Here is a 24906-nt window from a genome sequence, read left to right on the forward strand (position 1 = left end):
CTTCTTCCTCTCCTACCTGGCCATATTTCTCTCCACACAGCAATCTCCAGGAAATGTGATGCTGGAATCATGATGCTACCGTCTCTATCTATTTGTTGACCAGAAAGCACATAAGAGAAAATGAACTATCCTCCCTCAGCCTGACTTTGAAAACCAGAACTTATAATGTGATGGAAAATAACATGCTGTATGTCAGGGTATCATGGTTCATCAGTTCTCAGTCATGGTTTTATTAAAAAGTAGGATGATTCATGATATATTCTGCTATCATTCCTAAACATCTTGGCTGTTTCATTATATCAGATTCCTATAAAATATAGGAATCTAAATGATAGATAGCTAGGAGGCTTTGGCTTTTTCAATAAGAAAAATCCAGTTACTGAAAAATAAATTTGAGGAAGTTGTTCTTGACAAATATATAAACTAAATATAGATAATAAGTAATATATGGTCATTTGTTACTTTGAATGCTACCACTGGCATGTTTCAAGGAGAGGAAATTATATGAATGTGAATAATATGATACCAACCTTATCATACATCTATTTTGTTAAGCAAAGGGAACAAAATCAATTATTTTAACCATATTTTCATTAGTAACACACATGCATGGAGTATTAGGAATAATTAATATTTCATTAGCTTTATTTTGGCTAATTATTTATGTGTGGTAATTGAAATTATTACTATAGCTTTCCAAGACTGAGAACCTATTGAACAAGACTGAGTTTTGCATTTACAGAGCAACTGATAAAGGAAGAATATTCATATGTATTAAACCTTGGCTAGCTGGATACATTTTGACTGTGAGGTTCAAATGAGGTTAACGTCTATAATTTCTGAGATGCATGAGCTATCGTGTCTTCTATTTCTCTCAAAGAAATACTTTTTTATCTTTTTTATTTGGTAGCTTTAATAAAATTCTTTTTAAGTTAAAAATTGTTTTAAGTTATCTAGGTATACTCCGTCATTGAATTTATCTCTTGGGATCAAATTGCACAAACCTGAAATCTCATAGTTTATAAACCAGAAAAACTCTGTGTCTCAATAAAATGGCCACATCAGTCAGAGAAAATGGATATTATCACATTTTGATAATGTTTGGGGATGATGTTATATTAGCTGGAACTGATAAAAGAAACATATCTGAGGCCGATTTATAAAACTAACATGGAAAACAAAGGAATCTTTCAGAATACCAGAACAAACTAAGACCTGAAGAATTGACACTCTTTGTAATGAACATTCCTTAAGAGAAGGAAAGTGTCTCATTTACCTTCCCCTTCATTCTTTTTTTTTAGTTTATAATTGATTTTTTTCCATCTTTATTAACGTGGGATATTTCTTATTTACATTTCAATTGTTATTCCCTTCCCGGGTTTCCAGGCCAACATCCCCCAGCCCTCCCCCTACCTTCTACATGAATGTTCCTCCCCGTCCTCCCCATTACCACCCTCCCCCAACAATCACATTTTCTGAGGGTTCAGTCTTGCAGGACCAAGGCTTCCCCTTCAACTGGTGCCTTACTAGTCTATTCATTGCTACCTTTGCAGTTGGAGCCCAGGGTCAGTGCATGTATAGTATTTGGGTAGTGGCTTAGTCCCTGGAAGTTCTGATTGGTTGGCATTATTGTTCATATGGTGTCTCAAGCCCCTTCAAGCTCTTCCAGACCTTTCTCTGATTCCTTAAACGGTGGTCCTGTTCTCAGTTCAGTGGTTTGCTGCTGGCATTCGCCTACGTATTTGCTGTATTCTGACTGTGTCTCTCAGGAGAGATCTACATCCGGTTCCTGCCAGCCTGTACTTCTTTGCTTCATCCATCTTATCTACTTTGGTGGCTGTATATGTATGGGCCACATGTGGGGCAGGCTCTGAATGGGTGTTCCTTCTACATCTGTTCTAAACTTTGCCTCCCAAATCCCTGCCAAGGGTATTCTTGTTCCCCTTTTAAAGGAGTGAAGCATTCGCATTTTGGTCATCCTTGATTTTCATGTGTTCTGTGCATCTAGAGTAATTCAAGCATTTGGGCTAATAGCCACTTATCAATGAGTGCATACCATGTGTCTTGTTCTGTGATTGGGTTACCTCACCCAGGATGATATTTTCCAGTTCCATCCATTTGCCTATAAATTTCATAAAGTCATTGTTTTTGATAGCTGAATAATATTCCATTGTGTAGTTGTACCACATTTTCTGTATACATTCCTCTGTTGAAGGGCATCTGGGTTCTTTCCAGCTTCTGGCTATTATAAATAAGGCTGATATGAACATAGTGGAGCATGTGTCTTTGTTATATGTTGGAGTATCTTTTGGGTATATGCCCGAGAGAGGTATAGCTGGCTTCCCCTTCATTCTTAAGCAATTCGTGATTCACAGGAAAAAGACAGCCACTGTTTCAGAAGTGCTTAATTATAAGATGAATGTATAACATGCTATCAGTTAATGAACTATCAATATCAATCACCAGAACAAGCACAAAGCCATGTATCATCTTGGTCCATTTGTTTTTTCTCTTTCCTTATGTTAGATTTGTCTTCTTGTACTTCTCTTGCTCCTCTCATAAGTCATAGGCTTATTATTTCTACTTTCTCTTTCCAAAATGACAAAACAAAAACTAAAATATGATGTGGCTACAGAGATACAGGGAGTAAACAAGGGAACTCAAATTTCATTGCAATATTTGGCTCTCAGAACATACTTCTTCAGTTCTCTGATGCCTCATAGCAATACAATGAACAAAAGCATGTTTAAATTACTGTGTACTGTACTAAGTATTTAATTGCTTGCATGTGTATGCACCATAAATTTTCTTTCTATAAGGAGAAAGAAGTATATCTGCTACTGTATACATATTTTAAGTATAAAGGATTCCATAATATAAACTATTAGAGATAAATATATCTCTGTAATTTTATATGTATATGATATAATATACAATATGATCTTTTGTCTGTTAGGACATTTGGCATTTAAAAAATAAAAACAAAGTAAAACAAACAAGCAAACAAACATGCAAACAAAAACTACCAGAGACTAATCATTTCTAATTTCTGGTTTTCAAAGTCAGTCTGTGAGAGGATAGTTCATTTTCTCATGTGTGTTTTCTAGTTAACAGATAGAGACGGTAGCTCTGTGGTCCCAGCATTCAAATTTCTTGGGGATTTAGTGTGTGGAATTAATGTGACTAGGGAGGAGGGGAAGAAAAAAAGAAGGATAAAGAGAAAGAATTTAAGGTTAAGCAGAATGAAAAAAATTGCATCCTAAACATTTACATATCGTAAATGTTTTATTAACAATATAGTAGTATATGTTTATGTGCATAAATAATTTTTACTTAAAATATTTTGAAAAATTCAATGGCAGAATTTCCATCAAATAGGAAAGTGATATTCAATTAATTGTATAGGTTTTTGGAGTTTTGGGGTTTTTTTGCTTGTTTTGAAACAGAAAACAAAGTAGTTCAAATAGCTATGAAACTCAGCATTCCTTAAAACAAATTGCAAATATGAGTCACTATTATGCAATATTGGGTTTTACTTACTGAAAGTAGATTCTTTTCTCACATAATATATCTTGCTTATGTTTTCCCCTCTCTACTCTTCCAAGTTCCTCACCATACTCCCTCCCATTTGGATCCACTTCCTTGCTCTAGAAAAGAACATGCTTTTAAGAAATAATATTAAAATATAGCAAAATAAAATATAATAACAGAAAAACTATCACATTGAAAGTGGAATTGTAGAAGCAAAATCTTAATTTTTAGAGACTTCTCAGGGACAGAAGCAGCAACTAGCAGAAAGCCACTGATGCTTTAGATCATCAACATCGTCATCACAAAGCTTCCTGAGCATCTGATCTTAGCCTGCTGCCCTGCATAGTATACCTACTCTGTCTACCACAGAATATTCGAAATTGTTACTCAAAGACAATATTGACTATGATAACTTGTTACAATCTTAGGAACACTATGGATTCATGCACTATAATGCTCATTTACTTCATTCTTAAAATTGTGAGAACATACACATAAAATGCTTATGTTCTTTTGAAATAGAGGCATGAGTTTAATTTACACAAAATATCATCTGATGAAGATCTGTTCTCAGAATCCTTTAACTCATTATTAACATACATAGTACTAAAATCGTGGAAGATGTTTTTGTAAACGAGAGACAAAATAAAGTTGCTTCCTAGGAAGAAGTGTCAAGGGCACAATATTTTGCTTAATATTGCTATCTCCTGTAAAGAGTCTTTGGCCAAAGAAATGAATTTTTGCCTGAGGAGAAACAATATCCCACAGATAGTCTAGAGCTCTGTTTTGGTTGCTAAGAAAATGCCCCCATAAAACTAACTGCAGGCCTCTCAAATTAGAGATGCCATCAGCCATTACATTAATGCCAGAACACTTTAACTTAATGAAATGCATTTCATGCTGTTATCACAAAATGCACTTCAGAGAAGCAATATGGTATAATACAAACAGTGCAACTAGCAAAAATACCTTGTTCACTGACTGTGTATATAATAGTACTATATTATATTTATATACTCACCACAACAAATACCTAGACACCATTTTCCATTGATTTCATTTATTTTTTCAGGCAATGAGTTTGAAGAAATTTTTAATTATTAATGGAAATATGGATCACATTTGTAAGGTTTAGGGATAAGCACAATTCTCAGTGATTTCTTAGAAGCTCCAGGTAATGATATAACAGGATCTGAACTAGACTTTGCAAGCAGGCAGGTAATGTGTTCCCAATATGGTATTTTCATGCTTATTTATATTTGATAGAGATTAAATGTTGGCCTACATAATATGCTTGCCATACAGAACAATTTATATCAACTAGTCTTTTTATTTGCAGAACTTTGGACTACCAACAGAGTCTGTTCAAACACATTAGGTGATAGGAAGAATGTGCCACATTCATGTTTATATCTTGTATTAATTGATGCCAAAGCCACCCCATGGCCGCATTGCTGAAGAGATGTGTATATAAGAGGAAGAAGGATTGAAAGGATTGTGTTTCGCTGCATATGAGAATATTATAACAATTTCTTGCTGGAGATTAGGAAGAATGATGGGTGAGGAGTCTGCAATATTGAAAAGGAGAAAATTGAGGACCACTCTGAATTATCATGATTCAATGATTCCATTTATCCCATTTGAGGAAGATAAGAACCAGCAAAATGGTTACCTTGTACACCTCACTTTAATAACATCTCATGAGACCTTGTGCTTATGAGACCAAAGAGCATCTTGAGGTTCTTGCAAAGTTAGGAAGAATTTGAGATGTCTTCCTAAATGATCCATGATTCTCCTGGGCACTGGTGGAATACTGAGGCAATCCTTCATTGTATTTGGAGGAAGATTGACTCTGAACTCCTCAGCAGCTGTTCCTGCTGCTGTTGCTGCTGCTGCTGCTTCTATAAAATCATGCGATTGAGATGATAAAGGAATGAGGGCTTTGCTGTATGACTTTGTAAGGATGAGTCATGTTTTATGACATGGTGTTACAATTTGCTATCCTTCCAGTCTATGAAGAAAGCATTTATCTATAATAAATGTATATGAGAAGCTATCAATGGATTCTATAAGAGGAAAATAAAAAAAAACTAAACTCCAGGCTTGGTAGCATTAAAAATACTGGGATTAACTTGACTATATATTGTTACTGTCTATTGACGATGTTGGTAATCCATAGGGAAAGCGAATCATCTTATTTCCATAATCTTCCCCCAGTCTTTTCGGGACTAATATTTTGATCTTTTATTACTCTGGCACTTGTAAATGACAATATGGTACAATTTTCTATCAAAATGTAAGCAAGCTCTAGATTTGCTTTGTATTCACATTTCTGGGAATTTTAATACAACACATGACAGTTCTTAGTTGATAAGCATATCCTTTAACAAAACACTGCCAAAGCAATGACAAGATTTGCAACTTGTGACACACTGCTGAGTCTGCAAGACAACTATAATACAGCACTGCACCATTCTCTATGTGTGTATTTCCAGGATCCATTAATTAGCATGATTTTCCCTGACAGCTCTTTTAGGGCTTGCAGCCAATTGCAATGGAAGGATCTGGAAGAAGGAAGAATATTTCATTGTCAAATGCCTTCTATGTTATAATAAATAGCACACACTGCTGCTTGGTATAGGCTTTTCAATTTTTCTATTAGCCAGACATCCTGGTTGTTTCAGGTTTCCTTTAGTGGGGGCAATTACTAAACAAATCTTCGAAGTAACTGGCATTTCTTATGTGCATATTTTCTCTGAATGAAGCCAGAATTAAAGTAAAATTTTACCAAATTATAAAGTTTTAAATAGTTACTTGGCTATAACTCCTCCCAAGAAATACTTACTTGACCCTAGGTTTCCATTCTCTCAAAACAAAACAAAACAAAACAAAACAAAACAAAACAAAAAAAAAACAACAAAAAAACTGGATTTTACTTTTTATTATATATATATATATATATATATTTCTCAAAAAAAGTCTAAGATGATAAATACCATCAGGTACTGACCTATAAAGATGATTCCATGCTAATTGCTATTTTAAAAATATTTCCATATCTGGTATTATGGGTCACAACCATTTACATGAACCTGCATATATTTAAGATTATTCACAGCATTTTTCCTTCCTAATATTAATGAACACCAATAAATCTTAACCACTGAATTGAGAATAGGACCCCCGTTTAAGGAATCAGAGAAAGAACTGGAAGAGCTCGAAGGGGCTCGAGACCCCTTATGAACAACAATGCCAAGCAACCAGAGCTTCCAGGGACTAAGCCACTACCTAAAGACTATACATGGACTGACCCTGGACTCTGACCTCATAGGTAGCAATGAATATCCTAGTAAGATCACCAGTGGAAGGGGAAGCCCTGGGTCCTGCTAAGACTGAACCCCCAGTGAACTAGACTGTTGGGGGGAAGGCGGCAATGGGGGGAGGATGGGGAGGAACACCCATAAAGAAGGGGAGGGGACGGATTAGGGGATGTTTGCCCAGAAACCGAAAGGGAATAACACTTCGAAATGTAAATAAGAAATACTCAAGTTAATAAAAAAAATATATATTGCAAAATAAAACTTTGTTAATCTGAAAAAAATCTTAACTCATAACACATTAAGATTCTATGTAGTTAGGATTCAAATATGATTTTCCTTAATATTAAAGCGTAACTCAAAATTAAAATTATTTGTGGTAAAAGCTGTTGAAATGAGTCAGCAGTTAAGAGTGACTGCTGCTGTTCCGGAGAACCTGAGTCCATTCTGACCTTCCATGTGTGGTGTTCACCTATACCTTGAACTTCAGCTCTAGGCAACCCAGTGGCTGCTTTTGAGCTTCGTGTGCACCTCTGTGTGCACACTGCAGGTAGGCAAACCCATGTACATGCAAAAAAATATAAAATAAAACTTTAAAATTCCTTTTGAAGATTGAATTAACACTACTTTGTAATCAACTATGAATTTCAGGAAATATTTTAAGTATTTATTAATAATATAGTAATATGTATATATTATATAGACAAATACCTAGAGAAGAGAAAGAAATTTTATATTCTAAAAGCTCAGATTAAATGAAAGATATAAGGATTTGTCTAAAAAAAATAAATATATTTCCCATATATTTATATAGTTACAATAACATATAGAATCAAATAATTATAGTTTAACATGGCTTTTTACATTTCAACACAACACTACTGTTTTTATAAACATTAATAGCATAAAGAATAAGTTCTAAATAATAGCAATAAAGTTTCATTTCTAAAATCCTAACATTACTGACACACTCTGAAGAGATAAGTCAGTATGTGAGTGGGGTGTGTGTGTGTGTGTGTGTGTGTGTGTATGTGTGTGTGTGTGTGTGTGTTTGCATGTTTCTGTCTGTCTCTGTCTTTGTCTGTCTCATCTGTCTGTCTCTCCATCTCTGCCTTCCTCCCTCTCTGTCTCTCTCTGTCCCTGCCCCCTTCTCTGTGTGATTTGTGTTACTAACAATGAATTTTTCAGGAAGATTCAATATTGTTCTTGGAATTTCACATGGTCTGTCATTTGCCATCTTCAATAATACCATCTTTTCAGAGGATACTGTCCTGTTATGTCATTTCATGACCTGTTAAACCACCATCAAGAAAAGTATAATAATTGACAAGAACCACAGAGAAATAAATAGAATATCTCAAAATTTTAAAAAATCTCCAAAAGCTGAAAAACCTTCTTATTTAGAGACTTTTGCATGTCTTATCAAGTGGTCTCTTTAAATAGAACCTAAGTAGGTTTGTGGTTCACATTTTTCTCCAAAACTAATTTGCTCCTGGCAGCTCGTCTTAATCCACAGACATGCATCCCTTTTCTTCTTTGGCACTTGCATAACTATGAGCACAGTGCTTTCTGTCTGACACCTCCAAGGAGTGTCTTCTACTTGTCATGTGAAATGTACATTGGAAACTCTGAGTTATGCCTCAGGAACTCAAGAGAAATGTAAAATCTTTATTTGCTAAATGATGTAATAATTCCTCTAAAAATTTACTACAAAATAGTCCCTACATACAATTTCCTTATACTCAAATCAGTGTGTACACCAGGTGAGTATTGAAGAACTGGATTTTTCTGTAACATCACCCTTATATCGTGATGGCATCACTTCGTTAAGCTTTACACACTATAACTCAACCATATGATTCATAGTCTTGAATTGTGAACTCTGTTGCTGAGTAGATTAATAGAATATGTAATAAAATTAGCGAATTTATCTTCACCAAAACTAAATTTAATTTAGCACATTGTGCAAGGCATTTCACAAGACTAAGACTAAGACTTCATAGCTGTGTGTAGCTCAGGCTAGCTCTTACTTATTGATCCACTTGCCTCTATCTCCTTCAGCAAATCCTACTGGCTTTATAGAAAGGAAGGACAGGATGGAAGGGAGAAGGGAGAGGAGGAAGGACAGGGAGAGGAGAGAAAAGAAAATGTGATTGTAGTGCAAATAAATGAATACTTTGTTTAAAAAATGATGAAACAGCTACTTTAAAAGTGAAGAAATTTGGGGCAATTTCATTGTTGAGATCATAGAGTAAATACCCAGTGTCCCTGTTTTTCCAACAGTGAACCAATGATTGGAACAGTTATTAGTAATGCCCAAAATATTAAGTAACATAATGAAGACTGCAATGCAAGATGAGAAAATAAGAAATAAAAAGATATAGGTTTTACCACTTACAGATATGTGTGTGGTATTTTTCAAGATGATTTAGCAAAAACCACCCTGAAACTGTGAGCAGGTATTGATGCAGACATCCATTTACAAGGCCTCTCATTCTGGTTTGAAGAGTAAAGAGAGGCATTCATATATGTTATTATTATAAAAATTCACAGATAAAAATAATAATCTTGAAACACATAAGAGTGAAACATCATAAATAAAGTCATTTGTGAAATGAAAGATCCTTTAGCATAACATCATATTTTCAACATAAAATGTTAAAAGTAATATTTCAGTTTAGTTTAGTCATCATTATAATAATCCCACTCAGGAAAATATTTGAACAATTCTACACACTGATGTGACACATACAATATTCAGAAAGGAGGCTGCAGAGAAGATGGCTCAGCTGTTTATAGAAGGTTTTGATTTTGCTGAAGATCCTGATTAAGACACCTAGAACCCACATAGAGGCTCCTACCCATCTCATTCTTTATTGCCAGCAGATCTAAACCTCTCTTCTAACCTCCTTTGCCATCAAGAGTACATGGACTACAGATGTCTGTAAGGAAAAAAACACACATACAGATAAAATAAATAAGTCTAATTAAGAAATCTTTCAGGAAGACACAGGAAAGAATATATTATACCAGAGCAAAAAGGCAAACACATGTTAAGAATATATCTATATCTATGAAACCATATTAATAGTGACTATAAAATTCTCTAGAATTAAGATCAAGATCCCATAATGAAAAATTTTAGAGCGTTATGATAGACTACATTTAGTCTAGGATTTCTTACCTGAGGATGGTGATAATGTTCAGTATGAAGACAGCACAGGATACATGTAGAGTAATATTGCATCTTGAATTCATAATGCCCATAGAATGCCCACCATAGAAATAAAGAATAATGATACCCTTGCCTTATATAATGTTGCTTTTATCTTATAATTTGAGCTACTCCAAAACAGAAAGCTCTAAAAAACCAATAGAATCTGCACCTTCACTTAAACTAACAACCAACATTTGGTTCGGATTGTATCTCCACATTCTTCTAAAGTACTTCTGAATCTTCTATCCTGTTTGATGTCCTTATTTCCCTTTCAACTTTTGAGTAAGGACATGTAGTGCTCTGTACATTTCATCATTCTTGATCCTTTCTTTTTTATTATTAATTATTTTAGTTATTTACATTCTAAATGTTGCTCCAACTCCTTAGTCCCCACCCCATGAGTACTTTGCCTCCTCATCTCTCCCCTTTTTTTGTGAGAGGGTGCTCACCCAACCACTCACCCATTCTTACCTCACCTGACTAGCATCTCCTTCCCTTGGGAATCAAGTTTTTACAGGATTAAGCACATCCTTTCCCACTGGCAATCCTCTGCTAAATATGTGCCAGGGACCAGTCCATGTATGCTCTGTTGTTGGTAGCTTAGACTCTTGGGAATCTGAGGGGTCCAGATTAGCTGATATATGGAGTTGCAATCCCCTTCAGTTTCTTCATTCATTCTGCCAACTCTTCCACTGTGGTTCCCAGGTGTAATCCAGTGGTTGGCTTTATCTGCATCTGCCTCAGCTGCTGGTAGAGCCTCTCAGAGAACAACCAAGCTAGACTCCTGTTTGCAAGCACAATATGACATCAGTAATAGTGTTGGGGTTTGTTGCCTATGCATGTGATGGATCCCAAATTGGAACAATCAGGGTATAGCATTTCCTGCAGTCTCGGATCCATTTTTATCTCTGTACTTCCTTTCGACAGGAACAATTCTGGGTCAAGAATTTTTGAAAACGGATGGGGAGCCCTGTGCCTCAAATGGGTCCTATTGATCTACTGAGGTTGTTTTCTTTAAATTATATCTCCCCACTTTTAGCCATTTTGGCTAAGGTCTTCTCTATTGGGTCCTGTGAATTGCTCATATCCTTGGTGTCTGGGACTTTCTAGAGGTGTTCCCCATACCCACCACCACCATACACTGCTGCATATTCCTATTAATTTTCCTGAGTCTCTTGGTTTTTCTTTCTTTTACTTTCCTTTCTTTTCTTTATAGACTGTCATGGTTTATCCTCAATTCTCACATTATTCTACCACTATCTCGTTGCTCAAAAAAGACTTCAAACCACCATAAAAAATTCTTATGGAAATTACTCTGCAGTTCAAAGACAGTACATGTGAAAACAAAAGGAAGTTTTAGAATATTGAGAAAGAGAAACACTTAGACATGCTTAAGAAAGAAACCATTGATATCATTTAACTTTTGTATTTTCCCATGACTTAATCAGATTTAAGTGGAAGCAACATTGGATGAATGGAGACAATATAATCTGAGAGCTAAACATACGGTCAGATTTTTGTTTTCATTTCTTTCTTATTTTGGACATGTTGGGATTTTCCTGTGGAAAACATCTTTAATTTTAGAGAATATTCAATGGCAGGTTTCATGAACATAAGAGAACTTTAAAGAAAAGCACAGGAGTTCCCTGCACCCAAATCCCATGGGGAAGAGAGTGGACCATGCAGGAGAGCAGACATCCTGAGGCCACAGGACAGACTGCCACCTCTGCACACTTCGGCCCACATCCCTGGTCCAAGGGGAAAGTGCAGAGTGCCTCTGTACAGAGGGATGTAGGAACAGACAAGGCTGCCCACTCTCTCCCTACTTACTCAATATAGTACTCGAAGTCCTAGCCAGAGTAATCAGACAGAGAAAGGTTTTCAAAGGGACACAAGTTGGAAGGGAAGAAATCAAGATAGCACTATTTGCAGATGATATGATAGTGTACATAAGTGACTCCAAAACAACCTGATAAAAAACTTCAGCAAAGTGTCGGGGTATAAAATTAACTCAAACAAATCAATAGCCTTCCTCTACTCAAAGGATAAATAGGCTGAGAAAGAAATAGGCTGTCATTAAATTAAGGAAATGACAATCTTCACAATAGTCCCAAATAACATAAAATATCTTGGTGTCACTTTAACCAAGCAAGTGAAAGATCTGTATGACAAGAACTTCAAATGTCTGAAGAAAGAAATTGGGGAAGATCTCAGAAGATTGGCAGGATTAATATAGTAATATAGTAATATAGTAAAGATGGCCATTTTGCCAAAAGCAATCTACAGATTCTATGTAATCCCCATCAAAATTCTTACTCAATTCTTTATAGAGATAGAAAGAGCAATTTACAAATTCATTTGGAATAATAAAAAAAACCTAGGAGAGCAAAAAATATACTCCACAATAAAAGAACTTCTGGGGGAATCACCATCCCTGACTTCAAGCAGTATTACGGAGCAATAGTCATAAAAACTGTATGGTATTGGTACAGAGACAGGCAGGGAGATCAGTGGAACAGAATTGAAGACCCAGGAAAGAACCCACACACTTATAGCCTCTTGATCTTTGACAAAGGAATTAAAACCATCCAATGGAAAAAATAGCATTTTCAATAAATGGTGCTGGTTCAACTGGAGGTCACCATGTAGAAGAATGCAAATTGAACCATTCTTATCACAATGTACAAAGCTTAAGTCCAAGTTGATCAAGGACCTCCACATCAAACCAGATACACTCAAACTAATAGAACAAAAGGTGGGGAAGAGTCTCAAACACATGGGCACAGGGGAAATTTTACGCTCTAAGATCAAGAATCGACAAATGGGACCTTATAAAAGTTCAAATCTTTTTAAAGCAAAAGACACTGTCATTAGGACAAAACAGCAACCAACAGATGGGGAAAAGATCTTTACTAATCCTACATCTGAAAGAGGGCTAATATCCAAAATATACAAAGAACTCAAGAAATTAGACTGCAGAGACCCAAATCACCCTATTAAACAGCTGAGAATTTTTGAATGGCCAAAAAGCACCTAAAGAAATGTTCAACATCTTTAGTCATCAGGGAAATGCAAATCAAAACAACCCTGAGATTCCACCTCACACCAGTCAGAATGGCTAAGATAAAATCTCAGGTGACAGCAGATGCTGGTGAGGATGTGGAGAAAGAAGAACACTCCTTCATTGTTGGTGTCATTGCAAACTGCTACAACCACTCTGGAAGTCAGTCTGGAGCTTCCTCAGAAAATTGGACATTCCACTACCTAAGGACCCAGCTATACCTCTCCTGGGCATATACAAAAGATGCTCCAACATACAAAAAAGACACATGCTCCACTATGTTCATGGCAGCCTTATTTATAATAGCCAGAAGCTGGAAAGAACCCAGATGTCCTTCAACAGAGGAATGGATACAGAAAATGTGGTACATCTACACAATGGAATACTACTCAGCTATCAAAAACAATGACTTCATGAAATTCATAAGCAAAAGGAATGAACTAGAAAATATCATCCGAAGTGAGGTTAGTCAATCACAGAAAAACACACTTGGTATGCAATCATTGATAAGTGGATATTAGCCAAAAAGCTCAAACTACCCAAGATGCAATCTACAGACCACAGGAAGCTCAAGAAGAAGGATGACCAAAATGCCGATTCTCCCACTCCATCTTAAAAGGGGGAATATATTCATAGGAGGGGATATGCAAGCAAAGTTTAGAGCAGTGACTCAAGGAATGGTCATTCAGAGCCTGACACATATGTGTCCCACATACATACAGCCACCAAAACTTGATAAGATTGATGAAGCTAAAAAAGGCATGCAGAAAGGGACTGGATATAGATCTCTCCTGAGAGACACATCCAGCGTACATCAAATACATAGGTCAATGCTAGCAGCAAATCACCAAACTGAGAATAGGACTACCTTAGGGGGAATTAGAGGAAGTATTGAAAGAGTTGAAGGAGTTTGCAACCCCATAAAAACAACAATGCTGACCAACCAGAGCTTCCAGGGACTTAACAAAAGACTATACATGGACTGACTCAGGGCTCCAACTGAATATGTAGTACAGAGTAGACTTGTTGGGGCACCAGTGGAAGGGAAAGCCCTTGGTTTTGCCAAGGTTGGACCCCCAGTGCAGGGAAATGTAGGGGAGAGCAATCAGGGGTATGTATATGGGGAATACCTGTATGGGGGAGCGGGAGGAGAGCAAATGGCGGCTTATGGACAGAAAACTGGGAAGGGGAATAACCTTTGAAATGGAAGTAAAGAAATATATAGTAAAAAATTAAAAAAAAAAAAAAGCACAGAATGTGGACACACAGTTTTCTTATGACTGACTCAATGCTTCATCAGTATAACCAGAAAAAAACAGGAGTGTGTGGTAGATATGCAAAGAAATTGATATCCTTTTGAAATTAAATAAATATAAATACCCTTACTATGGATCTGTGATAGTCACATGAAAAGATAGAGTATATAGAGTAAATGTATATAGGGCCTATTCTGTCTCTATCTCTGTTTCTGTCTCTGTCTCTGTCTCTCTGTCTCTCTGTCTCTCTCTGTCTATGTCTCTCTGTCTCTGTCTCTTTCTCTCTCTCTCTCTTTCACACACACACACACACACACACACACACACACACACACACACACACACACGCACGCACGCACCAAACAGGCATGTGAATTCTTAGAACCTGAGGCCATGATCTTACACCTTGACAATTCAATGGGCAGATCTAAGTAATTTAATGCATGTCCTTAACATAGTATGCTTCAACTATAGATAGGCTAAAAACTACTGCATATTTATAAAAATAGTTTTTCATGTTTAAATAAATAAACTGTGTCTGAATTTCTTATGACAAGACTGTTTAGGCTGATACCATAAATCATGTCTAATGTAACTATAGCTAGACTATTATAAATGTATACACAGATATTTTTAAATGTTTATTTTTAAGATAAATACTAAAATACAATAAGTACATGTAAATTGTCATATAAAATGTTAAGTATATGACAATTTTGAATAACAATATTAGAAACTGACTAGAACACATTTTAGAAAGATTGAGATGCATTTTACAGCTATTTTTAGCTTACATATACAGAAGACTGAAGATAAGTTTTATATTTTAGTGATAGTCCAAAATGAAGTTTTAATATGACCAGAATTCACTACTGAAAACATGCAATATTCACATATCATTGTAGAAAATTAAGCAAAACCCAATTTGTATATTCTCCTGAATATTGCCTCAATTGTATCACTGGGAAGATCACTACCTTTAGAAAATATCTCTCTCTCTCTCTCTCTCTCTCTCTCTCTCTCTCTCTGTGTGTGTGTGTTTGTGTGTGTGTGTGTGTGTGTGTGTGTGTCTGTGAAGGCCATGAGATAACCTTGAGAAAACTGTTTTATTGTTCTCTGCCTTATTCCATTGAGACATTTTCAACACTCCCCTGTACTGTTTAGCTATATCATTTCCTATCCTAGCCAGCAAGCCTTAGGAGTCTGCTCCATAGTTCTGAGGTTACAGGCTTGCAACATTTAGCCATAAATGGATGTCTCCACCAAATACCTCCCCTCAATGCTTAGGGAACCCTGTAGAAGTGAATGCAGAAAGAGTATAGAAATCAGAACGAATTGAAGACCGAAGAAAACAAGGCTGTTATATCAACATGAACAAAACATATATAAATTGACAGATACTAGGACAACTAACATGGGGTCTACACAGTTCTGTGGCATATTCATTGTGTTTAAGGCTCCTACTAATGTTTTTATAGGATTTCTCAGTGTGTGAATGTGTTTGTCTCTGTATCATATGTCTTCTATTTGGCACTTTGCCTTCCTTTTTGTTTTTGTCCAAATTCAATGTATTACTTTTCATTTTATATATTAATTAGTATATTATATTATGTCGTGTTATATTAATATCACTTAAAGTACTGGTTTTTTTAATCAGAGACAGAAAGGTAGTATATCAAAGTGGAAAGAAAAGTTGGGAGATCATTGTAGGAATACAGGAAGGGTAAACTAATCATTTCAGACTTCAACAGTCAAAAAATTTACTGAGAAATATTTGAAATTTGATTATGAGTTTTAGGAATAGTCAATGCAAGTAATATATTTTAAAATTATGATGGTTCATTAAATTGATAACCCGCCTCTTCTCTCTCTCTCTCTCTCTCTCTCTCTCTCTCTCTCTCTCTCTCTCTCTCTTTCTCTCTCTATCTCTCAGTGTGTGTGTTTGTTTGTGTATCACATTCTAAAATTTCTATGCTTTGGGAAGAGCACAGGGAAACCTCCTGAGCAAAAATAAAAAAATGCTGTATCCATCTGCCAACTAATCTACTTCTTATGCTGCTGGACCATATGCTAGGGATCAAGAGTCTGTAATGTCTAAAACATATTTTTTTAGCCACAAGATACTTGATGCAAAGCAAATATAGAAGGCATATACTTCCACACTTAAAGTGATATCCCTTTGAATGCAAATGAGAGTAATGTACATTGTAGCAGTAAAAGTAGTATTTCTAATAAAATTGTAATGGAAAAAAAAAGAAAACACCATGATAGGTAATGAAAAACATCATCCAAGCATATCTCATTTATACCTTTGTCAGATTCATATATATAAGTCCTAAGACTATAAATCGATTGGTGTAACTACCAAAAAAGTTTATTATTTTATCCAAATATTTAAACAGAACCATTCGCTATTGCTGACAGAGTAGATTTAAGGCTTGCAATTGGACTTCCTGATGATCTTCTATCTTCAATGTACCACATTTTAGAAATGGTGAATTTCGACAATTTTAGTATGTGCTTGGCTGGGAGCTATACAGAAATTCAAAAGGATTAAAGGATTTCACATTCTGATAGGAGTGTGTGTGAGTGTGTGTGTGTGTGTGTGTGTGTGTGTGTGTGTGTGTGTGTGTGTACAAGAACATGCCTCAGAGTGCATTAGAAAGACAGAGGACATATTGTAGAGATGCTTATATGCTTTCATCTTGTAAGCGAGTGGGTCCTAGTCATCAAGTTCAGTTCAGCAGGCTTGGTTACTCTTGCCTTACCTGCTGAGTTATTCCACTGACCCCTCATTTGATATTTGTGATAATAATCTGACATCATTTCAGACTTAAACTTATTGTGTAACTGACAATGAACAGCATAGTTGCAAACTTTCCTATAATGCAGAATCAGACAATATTAAGGGAACAAAAGTTTGATGATGTCCTCAATACTCTAGCCCCAACACTTTCAGATAAATTTTAAATAAACATTTTGCCATGATTCTGCCTATGACTAGAACACATATAATTTGAGGTATGGATATTTATGTCATGTGCTATGAGTGTTAAATAAGTCTTATTAGTTTGAACAATCCACCTAGCTAGTCGTCATGTTTTATAAAATTGTAGTTTGCCACAGAAAGTGGCTTCCTGGAAGGTTTTATAGCAAGTACCCAATCTCTATTCTCTCTCAACTACCTAAACATTGAGCTATATGACCAGCCAAGCTAACTCCTGTTATGGTTGCCATGTCTCTCCCCCAGTTAAGTAATTTTTGAACTTAAATCCTACAGCACTATAAACTCTTCCTGCATGAAACTGATTCTTGCTAACAACTTATCAAAACAGTAGGAAAAGCAACTATATACAGATATGACTAGAATTATTAAATCATTCTGCATGTCAAATTTACTAATTAACCATAAGACTGAAAACATAAATTTATTTGTTTAAATATCTTTCTCTAGTAGTTAAAACAAATTCCTCAATAGACTACCCATTGGTACAATAATAGCACAATCATTATTAGAGTAAAAACAAAATCTCTACTTAGATTAAATCTCACTCTACAAAATGAAATCAATACTTAGAGTATTATTAACCCATGAACCAATGGGTAGAGAGGTTATATAACCCGAAGGAGAACCAACTATACTTATGATAATAAATGCACATAGAGTTAAACTGGCTTCTAATCACATCATTATACCCACAGATAATGAAGTTTCTTTCCACATTGTGCCCAGGACTAGCCTCATATTGGAGAGGAGTTTCTGAGGAAGGGGTGGTTGGGAGCAGTAGAAGAATGACTCGAAGTCAATCATGGGTATAAGCTGACAGATTTTTGTTTTGTTCAAGTTAACTCTCCAGACAGCTATGTAGATATCTCAATTCTTGCAGACCAAAGCCTTGACTATCTTTTTTATATCTATTAACTCATTACCCCAGGCTCCCATTTGATTATCATACAAATCACCATTTTATGACTATAGCCATGACTTGATATTTAGAAATAAATAGCAAATACATATTTTTTAACATAACAAATGAACTTAGAGTTCTTGTCTGCCTTTTTAAGTATAAGTAAAAAATTTAGCTGGGTAGCATCCCATCCTAAGATTGTCATTTCCACCAAGCCTATACGTAAACTCACTAGTCCCAGGCTGACCTTGAAAGCAGGACTCTGTCTGCCTTTGTAAGTACAAACAGTATGCTAGCTGGGTGGGATCTTGTTCTAAACTCACCCTTCCCTATATCACTCCATCTCTTTCCATGGTATCTCTAGTCAACCATGGCTTATTAGTAGCTCTGCTCTTTTAGGTCTATGAATTCCATTATACAATTTATATTGCATTCTTATATTTTTCATAGTTGAAAATTTATACATTCTTTTAGAGTTGTTTTCTACAGCCTTAATGCCTATTCTGGTAGCCACAAAATTTACCATTTTGCTGAGTAACACATTCTCACCTTCTGGACTCATGTTGTTCTTAATTATCATGGAGTCATGAAACTTAACATAAGAGCATGTCTCAAAGAGGCACATGACAATATGTACATTATTATACAAACCAGCCTTACATCGAGCAACTACCAAGACTTGTGGAGGCCCAAACACTGCTGGCTCTGTTCCAGGAAAGTGAACTATGTCACAGCTTCCCTTCCATGTTGGATTCAACATTATTTGAAAAGATTCTGTTTGCAGTATTTGGTGATTAACACAGACTCTTGACTGGCCAAGGTACAGAGAATAAAACTACAGAACAATAAACACTAAAAATCATATATACCTCTACCATTCAATAGTCAGGGAACATTGTGAAAGAAGTGTAGAGAATGTAAGAACCAGAAGATGTGAATGATTTATAATGAAAATTGTCTTCTGGTCATAGCAAAACAGCTGAACATATGAACTCAAAACTGATGTTATAAAGTCATACATAAAATTAATGATATCCTGGGCTGGAGAGATGACTCGATGGTTAAAAGCACTGACTGCTTTTACAGAGGTCCTGAGTTCAAATCCCAGCAACCACATGGTAGTTCACAACCATCTGTAATGGGATCTGATGCCCTCTTCCAGTGTATCTGAAGACAGCTATAGTGTACTCATATGTGATAAGTAAATACAACTTTATAAAAATATTTAGTGCAAACCTAAACCAATTCTCCCAGCATGTTTAGAAGAATTATGCAAATACCTCATCTCTATCTGAGAAAAGGTTTACAATAGTTAACTACTGGTGTAACAAAAGAAATTTTTCTGTTATAGTCTCTGAAAAGTCAACCATAATCCTTTGGAAAACCATACATTCAGGGCAACACAAATTGGACTTAAGGGGTTTTTTAAAGCAACACAAAGTTTGGTAGAAAAGGCAGGGCTGCCGCATCTTTGAAGAGTTGTAGAAAGAGAGTATTGCAATAATATTTCTACTAAAAAAAGATAAAACATGATAAAATATGTTGTATAAACTCTCCAAGAGCTAAAGTTTTTTAAAAGCAATATATTTAAAGTTATTTCTTACTTAATTTCCATCCAACCATGTAGATAAAATAATTGCAAAAAATGCTGATTTATCCTCTGCTTGTCATGTATAATAGCTTTGTAGCATAAAAACACCTTCTGATATGGGAGAGAATGTTCATTTACTGGGTTGTTAGTACACTTTCAGAAGTGATTTGTTTGAACTGTAACATCACAAGTGTTTACAATATTGATACACAGGATAGAGTAGAAAGTTAAGACTCATTGCACAAAATACTTTTTAGAATTATGCTTATGTTTAGAAGAATTTTAATCTATTAACATGGCTTCTCTGCAAAGGCATCATATCATAAGCCCTTCTAGGTTTCTGTGATCATGCTGAAATGACATGCATTTAATCCCTCCAATTGAAATACAGGCACACTCTTAGTACTCACATTTTATCACAAACAAAGAAGGTAAAGCTAGCTTGCAAAAGGGGCAGCAACCATGGATGGCCTTTCAATCAGCCTCTGCTCCACACGCATCCCTTTTACAAACCCAGACAGTATTTCAGATGCCAAGAAGTGCTTGCTGACAGAAGCCTGATATAGCTGTCTCCTGAGACGCTCTGCCAGAGCCTGACAAATACAGAGGTGGATATGTGCAGCCAAACATTGGACTGAAAGCATGGGGACCACAATGGAGGAGTTAGAGAAAGGACTGAAAGAGCTGTAGGGGTTTGAAACCCCATAGGAAGAACAACAATGTCAACCAACCAGACCCCACAGAGCTCTAGGGACTAAAATACCAACCAAATACTATCCATGGAGTGACCCATGACTCCAGCTGCATATGTAGCAGAGGATGGTCATCAATGGATCTTGTTGGGTCCTGTGATGACTCAATTCCCCAGTGTAGAGGATTGCTAGGGTGGTAAGGTGGGAGATGGTGGGTGAGTGAATGAGCACCCTAATAAAAGCAAGGGGTAGGGGGTTTGATATGGGGTTTCTGGTGAGGAAAGCAGGAAAAGGGATAACATTTGAAAAGATTTGACAGAATGGGTCAAAGATAGGATATGCCCAAACTAACATGGACAGGAAAGAGAGTTTAAAAGCAATGCAGAGTTGATAGAGGAAGGCATTTATTTGAGTTGAGTTCAGTGAAGTAAGGTACAATTCTGTTTAACATAATTGAGCTCAGTTGAGTTCTCGCAGTTCCATTTAGTTCCATTCAGTTTCTGCAGTTAGTACAGTCTAGTTTGTAATTCAGAGGCTGTTTTTTTCAAGTCCAGCAATTCAGTAAGAAGCCTAGAGAAATAAGTTTGAATCAGAAGACACAGAGAAGAGTTTTAAGTCAGAACAGTTGAGTTGAACTATCCAGTCAGAGATTGAAAAGAACAAGATAGAATTAGTTTACTTAGCAGTTGGCATTTCAAAATAATTTACTCAGGGCAAATTAAGTTACTTGTACAATTATGAATGGTAGCAATAGAAAAATTACTTTTTAGTTATCTCCTTTATTGTTTTAATCATAGTTATATAAAATTTACATATAATTTTCACTTCCTGTTTCCTCCTTCTAAATCTTCCTGTATGCCTTTCCTTATTCTTTTCAAATTTTGTTCTTTTCAAATTTGTGGTATCTTTTTCCATTATCTGTTGTTACATGCACATATATGTATGTAAATATATATTCCTAAACATAATATTCCTAATATGGTGTATAAAACACACAAACATACATGTTTAATGTTTAATGTGTGTGTGTGTGTGTGTGTGTGTGTGTGTGTGTGTGTGTGTGTGTGTGTGTGTATGTCTATTCCTACTCCATCTGTATAATATTACTCTTAGGTATGTTTTTAGGACTGGGTCTTTGCTATTGAAGAATAATTGGAATGTTCTTCCCTAGGTAAGAATATTTTTATATTCTTCCTATAAAATTGAATTACTCAAAATTATCAATCCTTGGAATCTAAAATTTACTAAGTGTCACTTTTAAAGAAATATTGTAATAGAAAATTCCTGACACTGAAAGCACACAGAGTGAGGGAACAGCAGGGTAGCCTAGGACAGGACCCTTCCAGTCTTCATCTATGCCCAGAGTTGGGCCTCTCCAACAGACCTTGGACACAAATCCTACACACAGAAAGCTGGTCTCCCAGGAGCACTCTCCCTCCGCAGTACACAACCCACAGGTGGGACCACACTTTCTCTCCATTGACTGTCCAAAGAGAGTCACTCATCAATGGACAGATTATGGACACAGAAATTAAACAGAGACATAGAGAGACTAACAGAAGTTATGAACCAAATGGACTTAACAGATCTTTATAGAACATTTCATCCTAAAACAAAAGGATATAACTTCTTCTAACAACCTTATGGTACCTTCTCCATATTTGTCCATATAATTGGTCACAAAATAGGTCTCAACAGATACATAAAGATAGAAATAAACCCATACATCCTAACAGATCATCATGGGCTAAGGATGGTCTTCAATAACAAGGATAACTACAGAGAGCCCACATATACATGGAAGTTGAACAGCACTCTACTCAATGATTACTCGGTCATAGAAGAAATGAAGAAAGTAATTAAAGACTTCTTAAAATTTAATATAAATGAAGGCAGAGCATAACCATACTTATGAGACACAATGAAAGCAGTGCTAAGAGGAAAGCTCTTATCTCTGAGTGCCTCCAAGAAGAAACTGGTGAGGGCATACATTAGCTGCTTGAGAGTACACCTAAAAGCTCTAGGCAAAAAAAAAGCAGATGTACCCAAGAGGAGTAGAGAGCAGTAAGTAATCAAACTCAGGGTTGACATCAACCAAGTCAAAACAAAAAGAACTAATAAAACTAGGAGCTGGTTCTTTGAAAAAAAATCAATAAGATAGATAAACCCTTAGCCACAGTAACCAGAGGACACTGAGACTGTATCCAAATTAAGAAGATCAGAAATGAGAAGGGAGATGTAGCAACAGAATCTGAGGAAATTAAAAAAAAGACACTACTACAAAAGCCTATATGTAACAACAATAGAAAATGTGTAGGAAATGGACAATTTTCTAGACAGATATGGGTACCAAATTCAAATCAGGATCAGATATACTATCTAAACAATCCCAGAAGATGGAAAGATCTCCCATGTTCCTGGAGTGGCAGGATTAATATAGTAAAAATTGCCATATTTCCAAAAGCAATCGACAAACTCAATGTAATCCCCATTAAAATTCCAACTCAATCCTTCATAAAATTAGAAAGAGCAATTTGCAAATTAGTTTGTAAAAGCAAAAAAAAACCCAGGAAGTGAAAACCATGGTCAGCAGTAAAAAAACTTCTAGAAGAATCATCTTTCCTGAACTCAAGTTATAGTGCAGAGAAATAGTGATAAAAACTGTATGGTATTTCAGAGACAGGCAGGTACATCAATGGAATAGAATTGAAGATCCATAAGTGAACCAAAAAAACAAATAAAGAAGTAGAAGCTCTTTAAGAAGAAACATAAAAATCCCTCAGTTACAGAAAAACACAACCAAAGATGTGAAGAAATTGAACAAAAGCATCTAAAACCTAAAACTGGAAACAGAAACAATAAAGAAATCACAGAGAGACTACCCTAGAGATAGAAAACCTAAGAAAGAGATTAGTAGTCAAAGAGGCTAACATAACCAACAGAATACAAGAGATAGAAGAGAGACTATCAGGGGCAGAAGATACCATAGAAAACATTGAAATAGTCAAAGTAAAAACAAAATGCAAAAAGTTCCTAACCCAAAATAATCATGATATCCAGGACACTGTGAGATGTCCAAACCTAGGGATAATAGCTATACAAGAGAGTGAAGACTCCCTACTTAAAGGGCCAGTAAATATTTTCAACAAAAGTATAGAAGAAAACATCTCTACCCTAAAGAAAGAAATGTCCACAAACATACAAGAAGCCTACAGAACTCCAAATACATTGTACCAGAAAAGAAATTCCTCCTGTCACATAATAATCAAAACACCAAATGCACAAAACAAAGAAAGAATATTAAAATCAGTAAGGGTAAATGTCAAATAACATATAAAGCAGACCTATCAGCATTACACCAGACTTCTCACCAGAGACTATGAAAGCCAGAAGATCCTGGGCAGATGTCATACAGACACAAAGAAAACACAAATTTCATCCCTTAGATTATTACTTTTAAATTCTGATTTTGCTTGTCATAAAAGGTGTCATTTTTTCCCCAAAACTCTAACTTAATCAGCTGCTATCGTCCTACAAGAGGTGATAACAGTTTTGTTTGCTTATTTTGTTCTCACTTTCTGACATCATTCATAACAGGATCATGGTAATGATAAAACTTATACTTATTTTTCTTGATATTTTTGGCATATATTTGAGCTTGGGACATATATATATATATAATTAGGTCAATCTATATATAAATTTAATTTTTGGGTATCATATGATTGACACAAGTCATAGCAAAAAGTAATAATAATTCAAAACAATTCTTTTTCTTCTGTGGACACCAGCTAAAACAAAAACAAAAACCTTAACAAAAATGTACTTTGAACAATTTTGAAGTTTTGGTGAAAATTATCTCTGACATGCATTTGTCTACTGTCATAACCGCATTCTTAGTGACTTTTCACTTTGATGTCATTTTCAAATAATTTTACTCTCCTGTCTGTGGTTTGATCTTATGATTTTAAAAATGATCTGGACTGAACATGTGTCTTGAATTTATTTCTTGACTTTTACACTTTAATTTTTCACCTGCAGTCAGTTAAAAATTCAGTTTCCTGTTCTTAGCTCATTTTCAATGTACTTAGCACATTTTTATTTGGGTTCTCATTATTTCACTCCTCTCCATTTCCATTTGGCCACTGGCACCACAAACTTAACATAAGCAACTTTAAAATCTTTTGAAATTCTCAGCTGTATCATCCCATTAATTTGATGTATTTTCTAATTTCTACAGTAGTGAGGACAAAGATCACTAAAACTTCCTACTACTGTATTAAAAATACCTCTTAGTTTCTGATGCTTTTACTGCCAATTTTTATAAAAACTT

The sequence above is a fragment of the Rattus rattus genome, chromosome 1 (assembly GCF_011064425.1).
Source record: "Rattus rattus isolate New Zealand chromosome 1, Rrattus_CSIRO_v1, whole genome shotgun sequence".
Classification (NCBI taxonomy): Eukaryota; Metazoa; Chordata; class Mammalia; order Rodentia; family Muridae; genus Rattus; species Rattus rattus.